Source organism: Pinus tabuliformis, chromosome 7 (genome assembly GCF_031772625.1).
Source record: "Pinus tabuliformis cultivar Carrire ecotype Pingquan chromosome 7, CPIR1, whole genome shotgun sequence".
NCBI classification, from domain to species: Eukaryota; Viridiplantae; Streptophyta; class Pinopsida; order Pinales; family Pinaceae; genus Pinus; species Pinus tabuliformis.
The window spans coordinates 1,442,386,154-1,442,407,529 of NC_142293.1; positions in this window are offsets into that span (position 1 = coordinate 1,442,386,154).

The window sequence follows — 21,376 nt, forward strand, 5'->3', positions numbered from 1 at the left end:
TTGTGAGGTAGAATCCCATTAAGGACTACATGCCTCTATATATATATATATGTTAGGCTAATGGGCCAAGTTGTTAGTGGTTTTCTTGGACAAGGGTTAGCAAATAATGTTTTTTCCTATAGTGGCTAATAGGCTAACAACAATTATGGGGGTTTAAAACCCTTGAAGAAGTAATTATGAATATGTTATAAAAGAGATTTACATGAAAAGATAAAAAAATATATATAGAAAATTAGGTAGTAAATATTATATTTGAAACATATAATAATCACAAGACTTCCATGCCCAAAGAATTTTTTTTAATTAAATATCCCGTGGAGAAGACCTTTGAAAGTGGTTCATGATGACCTCCTCTTAGGGAGTTTTCTTCTATGATTCCTTCTTGTAGTTGTAGTGGCTCCCTTTCTCAAAAAGACTAGTTGTGTGATTTAGAAAATGAAAAGAAAAAAAAGGAATATGGTGAGGCTTTAATGGATAGCACATAATGGTCATGGTGAAACGGGGAGAGAAAAATCTCTCTATTTATAATAAAATGCTAGGTTATATTTGATAAGGTAAGATAATAAAATATTTGGTGGACCAAATTATGATTTGACCAATTTTCATATTTTATTAATATTTGTGAGAGGAAAATGTCAAAGAAATGGTCAATAACTTCCACCTCAAAAAATAATGATTTTTTGAGTTAATTAATAAAAAAGGGTAAAATAATAAGAAATAATTATTAAACAAATAAGCTTATTAAATTAATTCTAGGCGAAATGGTCAAATAATTTAGAAATATTGATTTAATAAATTATTTCTATGAGAATGTTTAAATGATTAATGAATAATCAATAAATAAATGACTTATTGATCTCTCAAGTTTACATTGTGTGAATTCAATTCACCTTTAGTGCCTTCCACTAACATCTACAATAGTCAAAACAAAAAATTGTCAATGCATTGATCTAGACTATTGTGTTGTGTCTTGGACAATAGAGATTATCACAATCCAACTTGTAGCAAGAATGCCCAAGATCCTGAGAAGTTATCAAATTTCTTGTGCCTCTTTCCATCCCTCCAGTGTCTCAGAAATGGTTGTCATGGCTACGATGTGGGAGATATCTATGTCGATTTTGGTGAATTGGCAAACCAGAGGATGATTCAATGTAAAGCTCGGTTGGACAATTATGTTGTTGTCTATTAAACGTTTGATATCATTGCCAAATTGATCAAAGAATAACCTACGTGGGTTTGAATCTGATCCGAACTTAAACAGGAATGCAACAAATCACAGATATAACCATAAATACAAAGATGCAGTAAAAATAACACTTCATTTCATTAGTATCAAAATATTGAAATATGCTTACAAACAGAATGGAAATAAACTAGCTCAGGAAATGGTAGCTTATCTCTGAGAAGAGATCTCGCGGCTACATGCCTCTGAACTGTGTTACAATGAGGCTCAAGGGCATCTTTATTATTAAAAAATAAGGGAAAACCCTAAATAACCAAAACCCTAGCCCCATGAGATAGAACGCCAAGAGTTCGTGGGCCTCGTTAAGGTTAGTTAGGCAGCCAACTTCTCGGTGTTGGAAGTAATGGAGAAAGCTAAACTTAGATTATTGTTATGATGATAATAGGTTTGAAACTCTAATCTTAGATCTCATATCCTAATATCTAGGGAGTGGTTGAAACCATTCCATTAGTGTGAAAGCCTATATATTTGAGGCTCATATGACTTAATAAAAATGGGCTTGTATGAGCATTTGTACACTCTCCAAGTATCTCACTTGGAGAGCCATTTAGTTTATAGTTAATATATTCATATTTTATCATGGTATCAAAGCCGTAAGGTCGAGGAGCCTGTATCTGAGTGGAGAGAGGCCGACACGACTGAGGCAGAATCAACACAAATTTTGAGGAGAAAATTGCGCCGATTCACAGTTAATACTTCCACATTTTTTTATTTCTAGATCGACGCGAGGGCTAGGGAGAAAATCGCGTCGGATCAGCGCTAAGGCTTGGAGTAAAATCACGCCGACTCTGTGAGGGCATGCTGTGTGAAATTGCTGTAGTCTTCCTCCTCATTGTCGTTTGAAGGTCGTGTTGGATGCCTAGAGGTGTGCATCGAGCAGAGGCAGCGTGGTGGATTTCAATCTAGTGAGTAAGCTACTGATCCATGGAGGAGACCTGCGTAGCGAAAGAGGAGTCCTGCTGCCATATCACCGTGGATTTGATCTTGAGGCCGAGGTTGCTGTGGTCTGCCGAGAAGGAAGGAGATCGTGATTGAGGCATGGAGGTCGTGGAGTTTAATTTTTTGCAGAAGGAGTTGGCACATTCTTTCTCCACGGTGAAACGGCCAGGTACTAAACATTCAGATTTCAAGAAAGAAGCGCTTGTGGCATTTTAGCATGAATTCAATGTGGAAGCCATCTAATTATTCATGAGTTTGGCACATTCTCATGTCGTTGCAGCAGTAACATCTCCAGTAAAGCAGATTCCCAGTGAAGTCGGTGGAGCAAGAAAGCTGCGTGGAGGCAACGTGTTGTTCAGGCGTGTTCCAGAGCTTCATGTTCCATAGCGTCATCTAGAAGATTTGTCCTAGAAATTTAATTGTTTGAGAAACTTAAGTTGTAGGTTGTGGGATCTCCAGAAATATGTGTTATAAGAAATTGTTAATTACATACATCAGAATTAGATATTGATAGCGTTTCTAGCTTGTGAGAGGTCGTTTTGTTGCTCGTCGCTAGAGCCGAGGGAACTGAGACTTGCGTGGCACAGAAGCCACAGTCTACAAGGTTCTACAGTTGAAGAGCTGCCAAATGGAGAAGTTTCCTACCTGCGTGGTAACGGGGTTGTTGGAGCTTGTTAGAGGACTGTGTGGAGTCAAAAAGAAATCTCGAAGTAAGATAAAGCGAGATAAGTTGGACTTTAACAACATTTCTATATTTTTAGATTTTTTTATTCTGATGATGATGATTTTCTCATGTGGGCATTTGGAGGCATTAGCATGAGTAGTATGTTCGAGTCAAAAGAAATTTCAAAAAAATAATGTGGTTTTGTTGATGACCACGAGAATCAAGAGGCACAGTCTGTTGTGCAAGATCCTGAGATTGAAGACACATGAGCTGATCTTCAGGAAGGGTGTAAAGAGGAACAAAGTTTTAGAGATCAATTGGACGAGCCACATGAAGCTGATTGCAAAGATGTGCCAGAAGAAGACAAAGCTGGAGAGAATTTAAATTGTGATGATCTCATTAATATTTTTGTGTGTGCAGACGTTACGTCAATGAATGATGAAGACATCATAGCTGACGTTCAGATGGTTGACACCAGAAATAGTGAGAGGGAAAATTCTCCTATCCAACATGTCATAATTTTGAGAAGGGCAAGAATAAGAATTCAAGCTTTCCACCACTGGGGAAGAAATGAGGAGAAGATACATCACTACCTCATGGCGAGGAAAGTGAAGATGAAGCCTCGACTCAAAATGAACAAGTATGGACTCACAAGCAAAAAGACCAAAATGAAAACCTCTATTATAAAGTTTTTCATGTTTTAATTGTAAGCCTCGCTGAAACTAGACCAACAGGCGTATGTTATCGTATGTTATTGTTCAGTACCCTTTCTCCATTAAAGGGGAGTGTTGGAAATAATGGAGAAAGCTAAACTTAGATTATTGTTATGATGATGATAGGTTTGAGACTCTAATCTTAGACCTCATATACTAATATCTAGGGAGTGGTTGAAACCATTATGTTAGTGTGAAAGCCTATATATTTGAGGCTCATCTGACTCAATAAAAGTGGGCTTGTATGAGTATTTGTAAACTCTCCAGGTACCTCACCTAGAGAGCCATTTAATTTATAATTAATATATTCAGATTTTATTAGGTCGTAACTTGGTCATATTATCTTCGTTTGGCATGTACAATACCTTGTTGGAATGATCTCTCCTAGTATTACAAGATTTGTGATAGGCCCCTGCCCATGGCTATGGTCCTACTGCGAACCTCAAAAAATGGCATTTAGGAGGTCAAAACTACTCTTAAAGTTGAGGATCTAAAAAACTGCTAAAAATAGTAATTGCTGCAATAAACAAGGAAATGTATGAAACCAACTAGAGGTCTAGGTGGAATAGGTAGGTGGCCACCAATATCCACGTGGATCAATCCTCTCTCCTTAGTAAGCAATGGTCCCCATTGTGTGTAGAGCCTCCATGAGGTGAGGAAATTTCTGTTGAACTTGGTCACTAGTGAACCACTTACCCTCATGAAGGATTTGGCCTACTTTGACAACTCAATAAAGCTAGATCCTCTGTTAGTGGGTGTTCTTGATCTATGTGTCCATGATCTAATTAGTTGTGGCATGTTCCATGTACTCTGTGTTTAGCTATGTTGGTGTGAGTTGTTTTGCGATATCAAATGGTTCCAACAATGGTGGAAAGTATGGTTGAATGGGGTCTACATTGAACATTGGGTGCAGACCAAGGAACGATAGAACACTCAGCTCGAATGCATTGTCCCCTACAACCTTGGTGATGGTGTATGGCCCATATCGAAGCAAGCAGAGCTTGCAGCGAGGTCCAGCTAGGTGCTCCTTCTGTGAATGTAGCCAAACTTTGTCGCCCACCTAGAACTTGTGCGACACCTGATGTTGATCATGGCGTTGCTTGTACTTAGCATTGACTCTCTCCAATATATCATGGACCTGTTGGCGGATGTGTTGAATGCACACAATGAAGATGTTAGTCTTGTCGGTTTCAGACTGGACGTGAGACGAATCTGCCTGAGTAACTACGAATGATATGGCCACATCAATGGGACATAATGGTTGAAATCTTAACCATACCTGAAAGGGGTTGTGGCTCGTTCACCACATAATTTCTTTCTTACTGCCACAAGAGCACTAGAGAAACCATCAACTCTGAACCACCCGGTTAGTAGAAGATTCACAAACACTTCTACGAACCTTGGCATTATAAAAGAAATGGTACTGTATTCTACTGTTTCCACTCTCTCTTCTCTGCACTCGGCCAAGTATTTTCTCAGGGGATCCGAATCCTTGACCATGGCTCCTCGTTCTTCCTTATCCTTACACGTGAAAGATCTCATCAGCAGCGTTGTCCAGTATTCTACGAGCAAGAATTATTGTGATCTCTTGCACTGTCCTGAAAACAATGCATTGACATGTGCCTTCACACCCACTGCGTTCACACACTTCCACAGTGATAGCTGCAGATTTTAAGGGAACACATTGCAATAGGATGGAATCCACATCGTAGGCATATGACATATACTTCATGAATTGTTTGATGGAAGAATTGGGCGTGTGGCGGGTCGACAGCATTACGGCCAAAACATCTTTATATGCGCTGCATGAGCTCAGTCCAAACCCATTTACATTCTGTAATGTGGGTCCGCTTGTGGCAGTCAGTACATCCCTGGCACCCATTTCCAGAGTGAGCATTCCTTTCATGCAAACTCCAACAAAAGTTGCTAGATTGCCTAAGCAAGTGATTCCTGTGTTGAAATCGTAATTTCAACGCAGCGGCAACATCGCCAGAAACCGTTCAGCATACCTGCCTGGAACTTCTCGGACCAGCTTTTCGGCGAAGGAATAATCCGGCAAACGAACCCGATGGAATATGGTGGCGCCACGTGTTTCTCACCTGACATCAGCCAAAGTCACTTTCTCGGGTGCTAAAGCTCAGCATTAAAGTGGCTTCCGATATTCATCACAGTCGTCCGATCTGGTTGCGTGTTGTCAGCGGTCGATCTCCGAAGATGCAGCCCGCCCGCGTCAAATCAATTTTTGCGTGGAGTAAACGACTCATAGGTTGACCGCCGTAGGTGATGAAGTTAATGGAGTTAAATGTCTTTATGTAGATTTGGTGAAGTCTTTTAAATGGTTATGGGCACATACGTTTTATATTTTTTATATGTTTTATATATATAATGTAAGCCCGCAGGTGGTCGTGGTAAGGTGTATTTTTTATGAGTAATTGTACATGCGCACGGTGAGGGGGCGTATTATTTTGGTACGTATGGAGCCTACTCACAATATGTGTGTAGTGTTGTGCCTGCGCGCCTTGTAATTTTTTTTGTGGATTTTGTATGTAATGTTTTGAACGCACAGCAGTGCGGGATATCATAGATATGTATGAAACGCACAGCAGTGCGTGATGAGTTTAAGAATAGGGATATAATGTTATGTCCGCCATTGAAAAAGCAGAGGTTGTTCATGGAAATGTATTGAACGCACAGCAGTGCGAGAAGTTAAAGAAAACAGGGATGTAATGGTTTTATTCGCCATTGTAAAACATAGGAGCAGCAAGAAATGTTGTTTTAATACCCACAGCAGTGGAAGACCAGGAATGAGGAGACAAAGTTTCTCTAGTGAATCCCTCTCTGCGCAGAGGATGAAGTTTGTAACAGTTTTTGTTTTTAATCAATAGAAAAATGTTTTATGGCTGTGTAATGAGCTGTTATGAGCATATTTGTTTTTAATAGCTTCGCTGTGCAAAGGTCCTGGAAGAAATGAAACAGAGCATTGGCTCTATAATGTCTGTTTGTATGGTTTTGGTATTTTCCCCATCAAAAATACCCAACAGTGGTATCGGAGCTAGTCCAGGCTCTTTGAAGACTCAAAGAAGCTGAAGGAAGGTGTTGTTGCAGCAGTAAAACTTCTCCAGCAGTGTGAAGTTTCAGCCAAAGGGATTCAGGTATTTCTCAAGTTTTTGAGTTATTGTTGAAGGAACAGTCAGTTGTTTTAAAAAAAACACAGTCAAGTAATTTGGAGTATAGTTAAGAATGGCAAGGTCAAAGAAGAAAGCCTCCAAGCCTGCTAAAAATGTGTCTCCCTCCTCTACTAAACTAGAAGACAATCCATTAGAATACATTCTATTTGAAACCCCAAAGTTTGATGGAAACTTTGATGTATGGGAAATAATGATGAGGGCTTTCCTAATGTCTGAGGGGATTGAAGTCTGGGAGTCAGTGATTGATGACAGCAAAATGGATAAAGAATCCATGGAGTATGATGCACAAGCAGCAAAACTAATCTTGGATGGACTCCCTGATTCTATAAAGAAGAATCTAGGAAAATATTCATCAGCAAAGGATATATGGGACAGACTGCATGACCTTCATGCAAAGGGAGCACTGACCATGACAATGAGTCAAGAAGAACCCATCATAGAAGCTGAGAATGAGAAGCTTGATCTCATCAAGCTTCAAGTAAGAGAAAGGGATGAAGAGCTTGCCAAGCTCAAGAAGGAGCTTGATCAATGCAAGAAGAAACATCATGAAGAAGTCATATTCATGACAAATCAGCTGAATAGTGCAAAGAAGCAGGCAGATGCCTTGACAAGTCAACTTGAAGAAAGACACAAGAGAGTGAATAAGCTTGTGGAAGAGATTGGACAATACAAGGTAGAGGTCTCCTCCCTTAAGTGCGAACTACAAGAAGCCAGGAAGCAGGCACAAGAAGCTGAGAAGAAAATGGAGAACAGTCAAGCAGAAATCTCCAAAATGAAGACAGACTTTATCTCCTTCAAAATAGCAGCAGCTGAAGCTACTCGTAGCAAGGAAGAAACTTAGGGACAACTAGCAAAGAAAAATAATGTATGTGGAAAGTTAGAAGAAGAGATTGTCCTCCTCAGGAAGAAGGTTGAAGGGATGAACAAAATAATGAAGAGCTCTCAAGCATTGGATGACATGCTCAGCTATCACAGATCTCCATCTGATAAATCAGGACTTGGGTATGTAGGTGAACCCTCAAACAAGAATGAAGATGCTTTAAGCAAAGGAGATGTGAAGAAGCCAGAAAGAAGGTGTGATGCTCCTAGTTCCAGCAAAGGCAAAGAGAAAAATGAAGGCTGCAATAGAAGAGATCCTGCTCCAAGTAGAAAACCAGCTCCAAGAAGAAATGTAGCTGATGTCAAAGAGGCAAGAGGCAATAGTGATCATCAAAGGATCTCAAGGCAGCAAGGCTTCAGAAGTACATCAAGGAAACCTCCATCTCACAGGTACCAAAGTTCATTTTATGGTTATTGTTATGCTTGCTCAAACTTTGGTCATATGGCAAAAGATTGTAGAGCATTTCATGGAGATAGATGTTGTGGTCTACGACAACCTCCAAGAAACAATTTTAGAAGAAATCATGAAATGTCATTCATGAAAAATGTAGAATGTTTCAAGTGTCATAACATTGGGCATATGGCACGTGAATGTAACTTAACATGGGCTCCTATGCAAGCTAGACCCATGCAAAAGAAGAAAGTTACACAAGTATGGAGAAGGAAGGAAAGGCAATCTGAAAACCCCTTGAACTCCCTAGTGGATCTAAATTTGTTTTGAGAAGAGTCTGCCAAAAGAAGACAAGCATACATTAAAGGGGAGCTTGCAATTTTTTGTTTGCTGAACTGTATTAACAGTCATTTGTTGATGGAGGATGTATTGTAGCGCAACAGTTGCAAATGAAATCTTTGTTAATCCCTCTGAAAGGTAATATGCAGCAGTGATGAAATCAACAATGTTTTTGCTTTGTTTTTATGCAATATGCACAGAAATGCATAAAGAAGAAAAGATGGCAGCGCTGAAATGTAAAGAGCAGCAGTGAGATAAGAGAAAAATGCAAAGCATGGAGACCCTCACAGCAGTGGGAAGATAGAACATAAGACAGCAGTTTGGAAATTTTTTTGGAGCACATGGATTAGAATGAACAACAGTTTAATTTTTTTTTGTGGTGCACATGCATTGAAATGCATAGCAATGGAATGTAGTTTTCTTTTATGTAAAGTGAGAGAATATACTCACAGCAGAGTGAGTGTAATACACAGCAGATGGAAATGTTTTGTATTGGGAATGAAAATGCAAAGCAGTGAGAAGAAAATGAGAAGAAGGCAAAACGCAGCAGAGCGTAAATGCCCAGTGGCTGAGAATGCAATGAAATTTTTCACACAGCAGTGAAAAATATATTTTTTTTGTATGCAATGCAACATGCAAAGAAATGCATAAAGAAAAACAAGGACAACAGATTTTTAATGCACACTGGATGTATAAGAATGTGTGTGGCAGCAGAAAGCCAAAGGAATTGCACAGTAGTGCATTGTGTAAAAAAAATGAAGACTAAGATTGTGTGAAGCAAGGGTGCATAAGAAAAGGCAGCAGCCTGTGTTATTTTTTTGTGGAGAATGAAGTGCCAAGTGTATGGGCACACAACAGTATGATGAAACAAAAGGCAGCCACAGTGCAAATTGCAGAGGCAACGCAACAGCAAATAAAAATCCAGGGATGACAGTCTATGGTTATGGGTATGGACAGCAGTGAATATGAAAAATGTAGCAGCAAGAAGTTATGGACAGCAGCATGAAGTTTTTTGTTGAAGAAATGAAAGCAGTGAATGTAAGAAATGTTTACACACAACAGTGTAAATTTGTAAGGTGGGACAGAGTAATTGTTCCAGAAAAGACAGAGTATTCTGTCTTTGAAGAATGCACAGCAATGCAGAGTTTGCAAAGAAATGCAGCAACACAATAGCAAGTAGTGAAACGCACAGCAGTGCAGGTGTAGACACAGCAGTGTGGGGTAGACACAGTAAAGAAGATGGCACAACAGTGCAACAGAGAATATGCAGCAGCATAAAAGAACAATGTAATGAGTTTGCACACACAGCAGTGCAATGATTGTTTGTTTTGAAACTGCATGTAAAGCAGTGTCTGTTTGTAATCCCTCTGTTAATGAGGAAGGTGCTTTTCAGCACAGTCATTTGGTGAAACCCTCTATTAAAGAGGAAGGTGCTTTTCAGCACAGTGTCATGGTAAATCCCTCTGTCAAGAAGAAGATGCTTTTTAGCATACACATGGTAAATCCCTCTATCAAGAGGATGATGCTTTTCAGCATAGTCACACGTGAATCCCTCTGTCAAGAGGAAGGTGCTCTTCAGCACATTGTTATGGTGAATCCCTTTGTCACGAGGAAGGTGCTTTTAAGCACAGTTTCAAGTTAATCCCTCTATTAAGAGGAAGACAACTTTGATTGTTTGTGGAACTGCATCAGAAGCAGTTGGTGAATCCTTCTATGTGAGGAAGATGTCTTTGTAACAGCAGTGTTGGTGAATCCCTCTACGAGAGGAAGAGTCTGGGTATGACCGAATGCCAAGCTGTTGAAATTAAAGGGGAGTGTTGAAATCGTAATTTCAACGCAACGGCAACATCGCCAGAAACCGTTCAACATACCCGCCTGGAACTTCTCGGACCAGATTTCCGGCGAAGGAATAATCCGACAAACGAACCCGATCGAATATGGTGGCGCCACGTGTTTCTCACCTGACATCAGCCAAAGTCACTTTCTCGGGTGCTAAAGCTCAGCATTAAAGTGGCTTCCGATATTCATCACAGTCGTCCGATCTGTTTGCGTGTTGTCAGCCGTCGATCTCCGAAGATGCAGCCCGCCCGCGTCAAATCAATTTTTGCGTGGAGTAAACGACTCATAGGTTGACCGCCGTAGGTGATGAAGTTAATGGAGTTAAATGTCTTTACGTAGATTTGGTGAAGTCTTTTAAATGGTTATGGGCACATACGTTTTATATTTTTTATATGTTTTATATATATTATGTAAGCCCGCAGGTGGTCGTGGTAAGGTGCATTTTTTATGAGTAATTGTACCTGCGCACGGTGAGGGGGCGTATTATTTTGGTACGTATGGAGCCTACTCACAATATGTGTGTAGTGTTGTGCCTGCGCGCCTTGTAATTTTTTTTGTGGATTTTGTATGTAATGTTTTGAACGCACAGCAGTGCGGGATATCATAGATATGTATGAAACGCACAACAGTGCGTGATGAGTTTAAGAATAGGGATATAATGTTATGTCCGCCATTGAAAAAGCAGAGGTTGTTCATGGAAATGTATTGAACGCACAGCAGTGCGAGAAGTTAAAGAAAACAGGGATGTAATGGTTTTATTCGCCATTGTAAAACATAGGAGCAGCAAGAAATGTTGTTTTAATACCCACAACAGTGGAAGACCAGGAATGAGGAGACAAAGTTTCTCTAGTGAATCCCTCTCTGCGCAGAGGATGAAGTTTGTAACAGTTTTTGTTTTTAATCAATAGAAAAATGTTTTATGGCTGTGTAATGAGCTGTTATGAGCATATTTGTTTTTAATAGCTTCGCTGTGCAAAGGTCCTGGAAGAAATGAAACAGAGCATTGGCTCTGTAATCTCTGTTTATATGGTTTTGGTATTTTCCCCATCAAAAATACCCAACATCCTGAATGAGGAAAATTAGCGGAGCCGGTTAACGGTTGAGCTGCCCAGAAACCGTGAATAGCCATCCTAACGCCCACCCAATGAACTTCCTAATCGTCAAATGCAATTTGGTATCCATTTCGAAATACAACGGAGAAGTTTAACTAATTACTCATAATAAAAAAAGCCTCTGGTGCCTCGATCCACTCTATATTGCTTCTATCTGCAAATTTTCGAACTTTTCAAGCAAAATCACACAACCCGTTTACCCCCCACTCTCCGCCTGCATAGCCTCCATTCTAAATTGTTCAACTTACCAATACAAAATTTGTTACGGGTACTTTGATTTGACTTGATAAGTAGAAAATTTGAGCCTTTTCCGTGAGTGCAAAACTTTAACTTTTTAACGCGTATGTATATTTCCTCTACTCACTGTGATATATTTATAATATATTTAACGTTTTATTTTATTTTGATATATTATATATTTTTTTAATTTTGATTATTTTGAAATGATTAATGTGTCATTTCAATTTTTCATTGAAATGAATGAAAACTTTTGAATTTTATATATGGAGGAAGCCTGTGTAGAACTGACGAGGAAGTCCGAGAAATCGGGTTTCTCAAAAGTTTTTTTCACATTACGATGAACGATCATATATTTTTTTCTAAGTTTTTGTAAGCATTGTGTTTTGTGTGATCAATAGAAGAGCAACAACTCATATTTTATGTGTGAATTCATACTTTATCTCTTTCACCTTTCCAACATGATAAATTCTCGACAAATATAATTAAATATTTAACAAACTACAACCGAAATTCTATCTTGAAATCACCCTCTCTCAATCTCACCCCCTCACCCCTCCCGATGCGACAACCCCTGATTACAACCATGGCAATCTATCCCCTCCCAATGCGACAACCCTTGATTACAACCATGGCTATCTCTCCCCTCCCGATGCAACAATCCCTGATTACAACCATGGCAGCCATTTCTCAGGGATTTCAGAGATGGGAGTAATCCGCATAGTACTTATCTTATTTAATTTTTCCAAGAGTAGTCCGCATATAGTCAGCATATTATAGTCCGCCAGAAACCACATATTGGACATTAACAATTACTCACCATCAAAATCCGTATAGTAATTATTTTATTTAATTTTTCCAAAAGTAAGAGTAATCCACATAGTACTTGTTTTATTTAAATTTTCCAAAAGTAATCCGCATATAGTCAGCATATTATAGACCGCCAGAAACCACATATTGGACATTAACAATTACTTACAGTCCGCCAGAAACCACACATTGGACATTAACAATTACTTACTATCAAAATCTCAGATGGGTCTTCGGTGGATTCATGCTTTGTTTGCAAATCTTCTGGCATGGTTTGGATGGCTACCCATTACATTGTCAAAAATTGCCTTAAATTACGATCAGATCGTGAATAGCTCAGTGAGTTTCTTTGATGCAGTGCTTGTGTCATTAGGCCACATAGCTATCCTCATCTCTACAATTGTGAGAGGAAGGCTTGACATTGAGTTGGCTGCAAGGGATGTTGTGTCTACACTAAGAGGTGCCAGACTTCAGAAAGTGGAGGATCTAAATGGTTTTGGGTTGACCTCAAATAACGATCTGAGAGCTGCTTCAGTTGTGATGCTGTGTAGACAGGTACCCACTTCTTCCATGAAGCAATTCATGAGATATCTCTCCAGTTCACATCACGTAAATTCAATTCTCCTTCAGTGTCTTCCACTGACATCTGCAGCAGTCACCACAGAAATCTGCCAATGTGTTGATCCATGCTATTGTGTTGTGTTTTGGACAGTAGAGACTATCACAATCCAGCTTGATGAAAAATTGCCTGGGATACTGAAGAAGCTATCGGATTCCCTGTGCCTCTTGCCATCCCTCCAGTGCCTCAAAAATGGTTGCCATGGCTACGGTGTGGGAGATCTGAATGTTGGTATTGATGAATTAGCAGAGGAGAGGATGATTGAGCCCGAATCCCGATTGGCCAGCCCTACTGTCTCTGAAACGCTGGACAAAATTGCCAGATTGATCGAAGAACGGCCTACATGTGTTTGCATCCCGGTGCAAGATGACTGGACGAGGCTACTGATTAGGTTTCTCAAGTGTCGAGATGAAATATCTAGGGGTTCCAGAAACATTGCAGTGGAAACTCTTGAGGCCTCCTTGGTTGGCACCAGAGCAAGTACTTCTGTTCAAAGAATTGAATACAGTACAACAGCTTTAATTGTGCCCAGATTGTTTGAGATGTTGATAAACGCAGTACTGACTGGGCTTTTCAAAGTGGATGGATTTTCCAGTGCTCTAACAGCAAGAAGGGCAGCCAGAGATTACATTGTGGACGGGAGAGGTAATGGGTTCTGTGCCAATGTTTTTCTCACTTCTTGTCCATGTCAGTGCCACCAATAGTAGTGGCATCTGCCAGGTGCTCACCTTCAGGCATCCGATCACGAGTCTCAGAGCTTTGGCTTTTCTGTCAGGTGGGGTCAATCTCCTCTGTACCTTGTGGTGGTGTTTCGGTATAGGGTTCGGCACAGGGATTGCACAATTGTCTAATAATTATTACTGGCCTCCTAAGAAAGTTTATTTCTTTATAATAATAGCCACCATGTCTATAGGCTTGGGGATAGATTCCTTCTACTTGTATTTGAATAAATTTCGATGGAAAGAGCTGAAGGGCTTTTGGGCAGTGATCTTATTGGAAATTATTGTCATCGCTGCAAGTGGTACTATATTTCGGATTTTGGGTATAGCGGCTTTTGGGCGATGGCTGTATGTTGTCCTGCAAGGCATAGTTTGGGTGAAGTGGGGATTTGGCTGCTATTTTTTTGGGAGAGTTTCATGAAAATGATTCCACATGGGCTAGGAGTGGCGTTTCTGTGTACTCTTGTGCATTTTTCCTGAGTGCCATTTTAGGTGCACTTGGAGGAAACTGGACGGGTTCACAATAGAGTGGGCTAAGAGTAGTGTTTCCGTGTACTCTTGTGCGTTTTTCCTCAGTGCCATTTTAGGTGCATTTGGAGGAAAGTGGACGGTAGCCAATGGAGTGTGCTCTACATAAAGTATCCATAAAGTATCCATATAGGACGGTAACAGTGCGACACTAGTGTTTTTTCTGAATGCCATTTTAGGTATAGTGGGAGGAAATTGGGAGTAACCAATGGAGTGTGCTTCATTTCTAGTATTTATATATGTAATGCCAAATGATTGTGTTTTGAAGTTATATTCTCTGAATTGTTTCAATATTGAATGACATGATTTTATTAGACGTGTGTTTTTTGGATTTTTATTGATTTGCAGTTATCATGAATATATGTAATTTTTTATTTACTAAAGGTTGAGAGTATCAAGATGTAAAATTATTATTCAAGACGTAAAATTATTTTTGACTGTAAAAGTTGAGGAAAGGTTTCCATTCCGAAAAATTTGATTCCTTTCATAAATTGAATGGATCTATGCAGCTTTTGAATAACATACTCTTTATCTCTATATTTATATGCTTACACAATTTGAATATTTATTACAAATATCCCTCATAATTTGAATTAGAAAATGTTTATTAATTTATTTTGTATTATTATTATTATTAGAATTTTAAAATTTTTATATATCAATTCTATCTTAAAAATGAAATAAATTTCACATTTCCTAATAAGCAGTGTAAATATGAGAATTTTTAAAACTTAAATTACTTTATTTTTCTTTAATAAGGACATTTGAAATATTTTGTTTTTGACTCACACAAAATGTTTTTGTTATTAAAATATATATTTTAAAAATATTTCTTGTAAACATAAAATGAATTAAACATCAAGTAATATCAATAACATTATTTTCTATTGATTCTATATTAAATAGTGAAGAAAGTATATATCTCCTTCATTCTTTGTTTTGTTTTGTTCAATTACTTTATCTCTTTATGTGAAGTTGATGTAAATTTAATGTGGAAATTAAAATATTTTATTTATGGCGTACACCAAATTTTATTGGTTATTACTATTTTTAACTTGTGAATGTAAGTATCACTTTATAACTTTTAAATGTAACGTTACATGACAACATCTCTCCCATACTAGGTTGTAGAACGCCTCTAGACGCAATGCAATGTATACAACTGAATGACCTTTGTTTCGTTTTCCAAGGTTCCTTCATCATTTTTAAACTTTTCTCTTCCAAATGTTTTGATGAAGATGTTCACAATTTGTTCATTTGAGAAACAATGTCTTAAATGAATTGTATTCGCTCCTACATAGTATCGAATCAAATGATACTTTGTGTTGACGTCTTTGGTTCAATCATGAAATTTGGACTGTTGGCTAAATTGATTGTAGAAGTATTGTCAACTAGAAGAGGAATATAATTCAGTTGTTTCTCCTACAAATCTTCAAGAATTTTTCCGAGTCATACAATATCCTTTGTTGCTTCTACAACCACTACATATTTTTCCTCTCTTGTGGAATCTGCTAGAAATAACTATTTGTGTCACCTCAAGGAGACAATTGCTAATCCAAAACTCATGAGATATCCTAAAGTCGATACTCCATTCTCTTTGTCTATGTCAAATACTAAATCAAAATATACAATCAAGATAAAGTCATTCACTTGTGAATATTTGAGTCCAAAGTCTTGAGTTCCTTACAAATACTTCAGAACTCTTTTTACAACAAATCAATGTCCTTCACAAGGCTTTTGCATAAATTTGGAAAGAATCCCAACAACAAATGGAATATTTGGTCTAGAGTGGTGAGGTAAATAAGACTTTCCACAAGTTATATATATATACTTCGTTGCATCCTTAAATTCATTTCCTTCTTTTGATGTGAACTTTTAATTTTGTTCCATTGTAGTAGATAGAGGATTGCATTCAGCCATGCCAAACTTGTTTAACAATTTTCCGATGTACTTCTTTTGGGAGATGAATATAGACTTTGGATATTGAGTTACTTCAATGTCCAAGTAGTATTGAAGATGCCACACATCCATCATCTCAAAGGCATTCTTCAACTCTTTCTTTATGGACACAATATAGTTTTTGTAGTACCCTAAAATTGAACCCCTGGATTGTAATGTACTTGCACATGTGGTTGTTAGGCTTGTGAGGTAGAATCCCATTAAGGACTACATGCTTATGTATATATAGATATGTTAGGCTACTGGGCCAAGTTGTTAGTGGTTTTCTTGGAAAGGGTTAGCAAATATTTTTTTTTCCTATAGTGGCTAATAGGCTAACAACAATTATGGGGGTTTAAACCCTTGAAGAAGTAATTATGAATATGTTATAAAAGAGATTTACATGAAGAGATAAAAAAATAGAAAATCAGGTAGTAAATATTATATTTGAAACATATAATAATCACAAGACTTCCATGCCCAAAGAATTTTTTTTAATTAAATATCCTGTGGAGAAGACCTTTGAAAGTGGTTCATGATGACCTCCTCTTAGGGAGTTTTCTTCTATGATTCCTTCTTGTAGTTGTAGTGGCTCCCTTTCTCAAAAAGACTAGTTGTGTGATTTAGAAAATGAAAAGAAAAAAAAGGAATATGGTGAGGCTTTAATGGATAACACATAATGGTCATGGTGAAATGGGGAGAGAAAAATCTCTCCATTTATAATGTATTTATAATAAAATGCTAGGTTATATTTGATAAGGTAAGATAATAAAATATTTGGTGGACCAAATGATGATTTGACCAATTTTCATATTTTATTAATATTTGTGAGAGGAAAATGTCAAAGAAATGATCAATAACTTTCACCTCAAAAAATAATGATTGTTTGAGTTAGTTAATAAAAAAGGGTAAAATAGCCCACGGGGCTTTGGATTTACGGTGAATGGGTGCGCTGTTAAGGCACTCCTTGCGATAGGTCGCTGGTTCAATTCCCCGTGGGCACTTAGTTTAGTCTTAACCTAGAAAAAAAAAATAAAAAAGGGTAAAATAATAAGAAATAATTATTAAACGAATAAGCTTATTAAATTAATTCTAGGCGAAATGGTCAATTAATTCTAGGCGAAATGGTCAAATAATTTAGAAATATTGATTTAATAAATTATTTCTATGAAAATGTTTAAAGGATTAATGAATAATCAATAAATAAATGACTTATTGATCTCTCGAGTTTACATCGTCTGAATTTAATTCACCTTTAATGCCTTCCACTAACATCTACAATAGTCAACACAAAAAATTGCCAATGCATTGACCCAGACTATTGTGTTGTGTCTTGGACAATAGAGACTATCACAATCCAACTTACAGCAAGAATGCCCAAGATCCTGAGTAGTTATCAAATTTCTTGTGCCTCTTTCCATCCCTCCAGTGTCTCAGAAATGGTTGTCATGGCTACGATGTGGGAGATATCTATGTCGATTTTGGTGAATTGGCAAACCAGAGGATGATTCAACGTAAAGCTCGGTTGGACAATTATGTTGTTGTCTATTAAATAGCCATCCTAACGCCCACCAAATGAACTTCCTAATCGTCAAATGCAATTTGGTATCCATTTCGAAATACAACGGAGAAGTTTAAGTAATTACTCGTAATAAAAAAACCCTCTGGTGCCTCGATCCACTCTATATTGCTTCTATCTGCAAATTTTCGAACTTTTCAAGCAAAATCACACAACCCGTTTACCCCCCACTCTCCGCCTGCATGGCCTCCATTCTAAACTGTTCAACTTACCAATACAAAATTTGTTACGGGTACTTTGATTTGACTTGATAAGTAGAAAATTTGAGCCTTTTCCGTGAGTGCAAAACTTTCACTTTTTAACGCGTATGTATATTTCCTCTACTCACTGTGATATATCTATAATATATTTAACGTTTTATTTTATTTTGATATATAATTTTGATTATTTTGAAATGATTAATGTGTCATTTCAATTTTTCATTGAAATGAATGAAAACTTTTGAATCATATATATGGAGGAAGCCTGTGTAGAACTGACGAGGAAGTCGGAGAAATCGGGTTTCCCAAAGGTTTCTTTCACATTACGAACGACGACCACATATCTTTTTCTTCCTCTGATGCTTTCATTCAATTTCTCCCCACCCTCCTCTCTCTTTCAATTATTTCACATCGACTTCCTCTATATTTACATGCCTTCACACTTCATTTATTTGTGTGTGAGGGTATTCCACGGATCGACCCCCCGCTATCAATTGATATCCCATCATCAATCCATCCATAAATTTCGGAACACTTGACAAATTACGGTCATATCTCTTGTGCGATCCACCTGGAAATGTGATGCCCAAAAGTTATATGAATTTGGACATCATCAGCCTCATCCCATGCCTACTATGTTATACAATATCTAATGACTAATATAGAATTTCAATCCATACTTTTTCATTATTAAATTTTTGTTAAGATATTAGTATAAATTTATTTTAAGTACATATTTAATTTCAGCCCAGAGAAGTTAAATTTACTTACCGTTTAAATTTCCTTGAAATGAAAAATATAACATATAAATTTTTATTATTTAAATTGTATTTTTTTGTTTAAATTATATTTTTAGTTATTTAAATATTTTTAAATATATGTCAATATTAATTCGTATTAAAATATTTTATTATAATTCATATTGAATATTTTAATATATATAACATTAAATTATTTTATTTTAACAATTTTTTTTTTCTATATTTAGATATATATAAAATTGATATCAACATAAATTACTTAACATAGATCTTCGAATAGTTTATTTAAATCTTGTCTTGAAATATTTTTAAAAATTACTCACATACATTTTTTAGTTCTAATTACTTTACAACATATTCATTTTTATTTTTGTTTCAACAGGTATTATTTTTCTATTTATTTAGTATAATTTATTTTAATTTTAAAGGGACATAGAGGGACTTACACATCCCTGTCATACTGGATTGTAGAATGAGCCTCTGGGCTTAAAGAAGGGATGGATGGAAGGACTTACACATCCCCTTATACTAGGTTGTAGAATGAGCTTCTAGACTCAATAATTAACCTTATCAAATCTAAATTGGGTGGTACATCAATGCATACAATCATATAGTAAACATTATGCCCCAAATTCATATTACATAAATGTGTAAAAATTATCCAGAAAATATTACATTATTTTTATTTAATAAAAAAATGAAAAGAAAATAAATTAATAAATAATTTACTAAGTATTTAAGATGAATATATATTCCCCCGATCGGGGTGTGGTAGGCACAAAGCAGTGAAGGTAGGGGAGGTGGGCCATAGGGCATGGGGGGTGAGGTGAGAGCAGACATCCAGCTGGATCGAAGGGTAGAGGTGGAAGGGGACGGTGTCAGGCCATGAGTGCAGGTGGGGTAGCAGGCAATACAGGGCAGTGGGGCAACAAGTAGTATAGGGCAAAGGAAGATGTGGATGTGGGTGGAGGTGAAAGACAACGACCCGGTGTCAAGTGTAGGAGCGGGCACACAAGAGCAGATGGCAAGTGGCAAGACGGAAGGAGTAAACCCACGACAAGAGTAGCCGGGGGCAAGTGTGGAGTTATGAAAGACAATTATGGTAGCATTAGGGAAATCCCATCCTGAGAAAAATGAACGAGGGGAAGGGTGGCGGAAGGAGGACGAAGGCACGTGGAGTGTCCTTTGGATGGCAGGCGAGGTAGCTGGACAGAGAAACAAAAAGGTAAGACAGTTAGCAGAATAGGCATTTGCATGCAAAGGGCAAAGGCGGGACGTGCTGCGAAAGGTGGTGGAAGAGTGTTGGAGGACGTCGAGTTGCAGTTGGGTTTCATTGGCAAGCCTTGATATGTTATCTCGGCCCCCATTCTAGACTGCCTGGCAAAAATGACTTTTATAGAGGATTACTAGTTAATGGATAGGGTAACTCAAGATGCAGTAAGTGAAGAGACCTGTTCCTTTCGGGACCTAGCCCGTTAACCTGGAAAGATTATCCCTGGAATGTTATCAGGGTAAGGGCTTTGGGAACTCTGTAGTGGGTCTCTAGGTAGAAAGGACCTACAGGACTAAGGCCCGCTGGGACGTCCCTGGGGATTATCACTATGGAGGAAGAATGAACTCTATAGCTCCAGTTTGGTGGAGTCTGTGGCCTGAGATAGAAGGAGTTATAGTCATAGGCGGGGGATCAATTACCTTCTTGGAACCGATAACAACGCTGTGTTCTGGCCAAATCGAACTGAGCCTAGACCTGGCTGAAGGTCGTGGGTTCAAAGATAGAAATAGGGGTAGCAACTATGTTAGGGGAATAATAAGGAGAAAATCTTGGTCCCACCCCTCTAATGGAACTCAGAATAGGGATGTCTGCACAAGGTTTCATTCTGAAAAGCCTCATCCCACCCATTCGGGTGGGGATAAGCAGGGGAGGGAAGGAACTTCAGTAGGGAGGGGAAACAGAGAGACCCTATGGGAATTGGGAAACGAGTTTCGCCAGAATTCAACAGAGAACCAATGCAACGAAGAGGAGGAAATAAGCCTCCTTTTCCTTGAGGAGGAAGGGGGGAATTCGGGTATTAAAGTGGGCCATTACAATTCTCCATGCTGGGAGTCGTTGGAAAAGCTCGGGCCGAAGAAGACTATGTTTACTATGCTCAAAATAATTTTGACTAATAAGGAATTTTCACTGGTTTATGCTTTAGGTAATATCGCTACCAGAGTGTAGTGAATCCTAGGGCATCAGAACTCTTTCAGTGCTCCAGGCTAGGAACAGGAGGGAAGCCCCAAACAAGTGAGCCACTAGAGAAAAAGAAATTAAGGTGGAAGGGGAACGGGATGGCAAAGCAAGGAAAAGAAGAGGGAAAGAGAGGTAACAGAGGAATAGGCAAGGCAGGAACAAAGTCGAAAGGATTGGAAGCAACCTCCAGCAGAGGATGAAGTAAAAGAGAAAGGAAGATCGGGAAAGAGAATATGCAAAACCTGATAAATACATATGTGGTTGGCTGATCCAGGTGGATATTGGTGGCCACCTGCCAAGTCCACCTAGACCCCCACCATTGTCTTTCTCAGCATTTTCAGTTTCCTTAATTGTAGCACAGTTTACTATTTTTAGCAGTTTTTCGAGTCCTGAACTTCCGGAGCCGTTTTGAGGCCCTAAACGACGTTTTTTTGTGAATCTGGGGTAA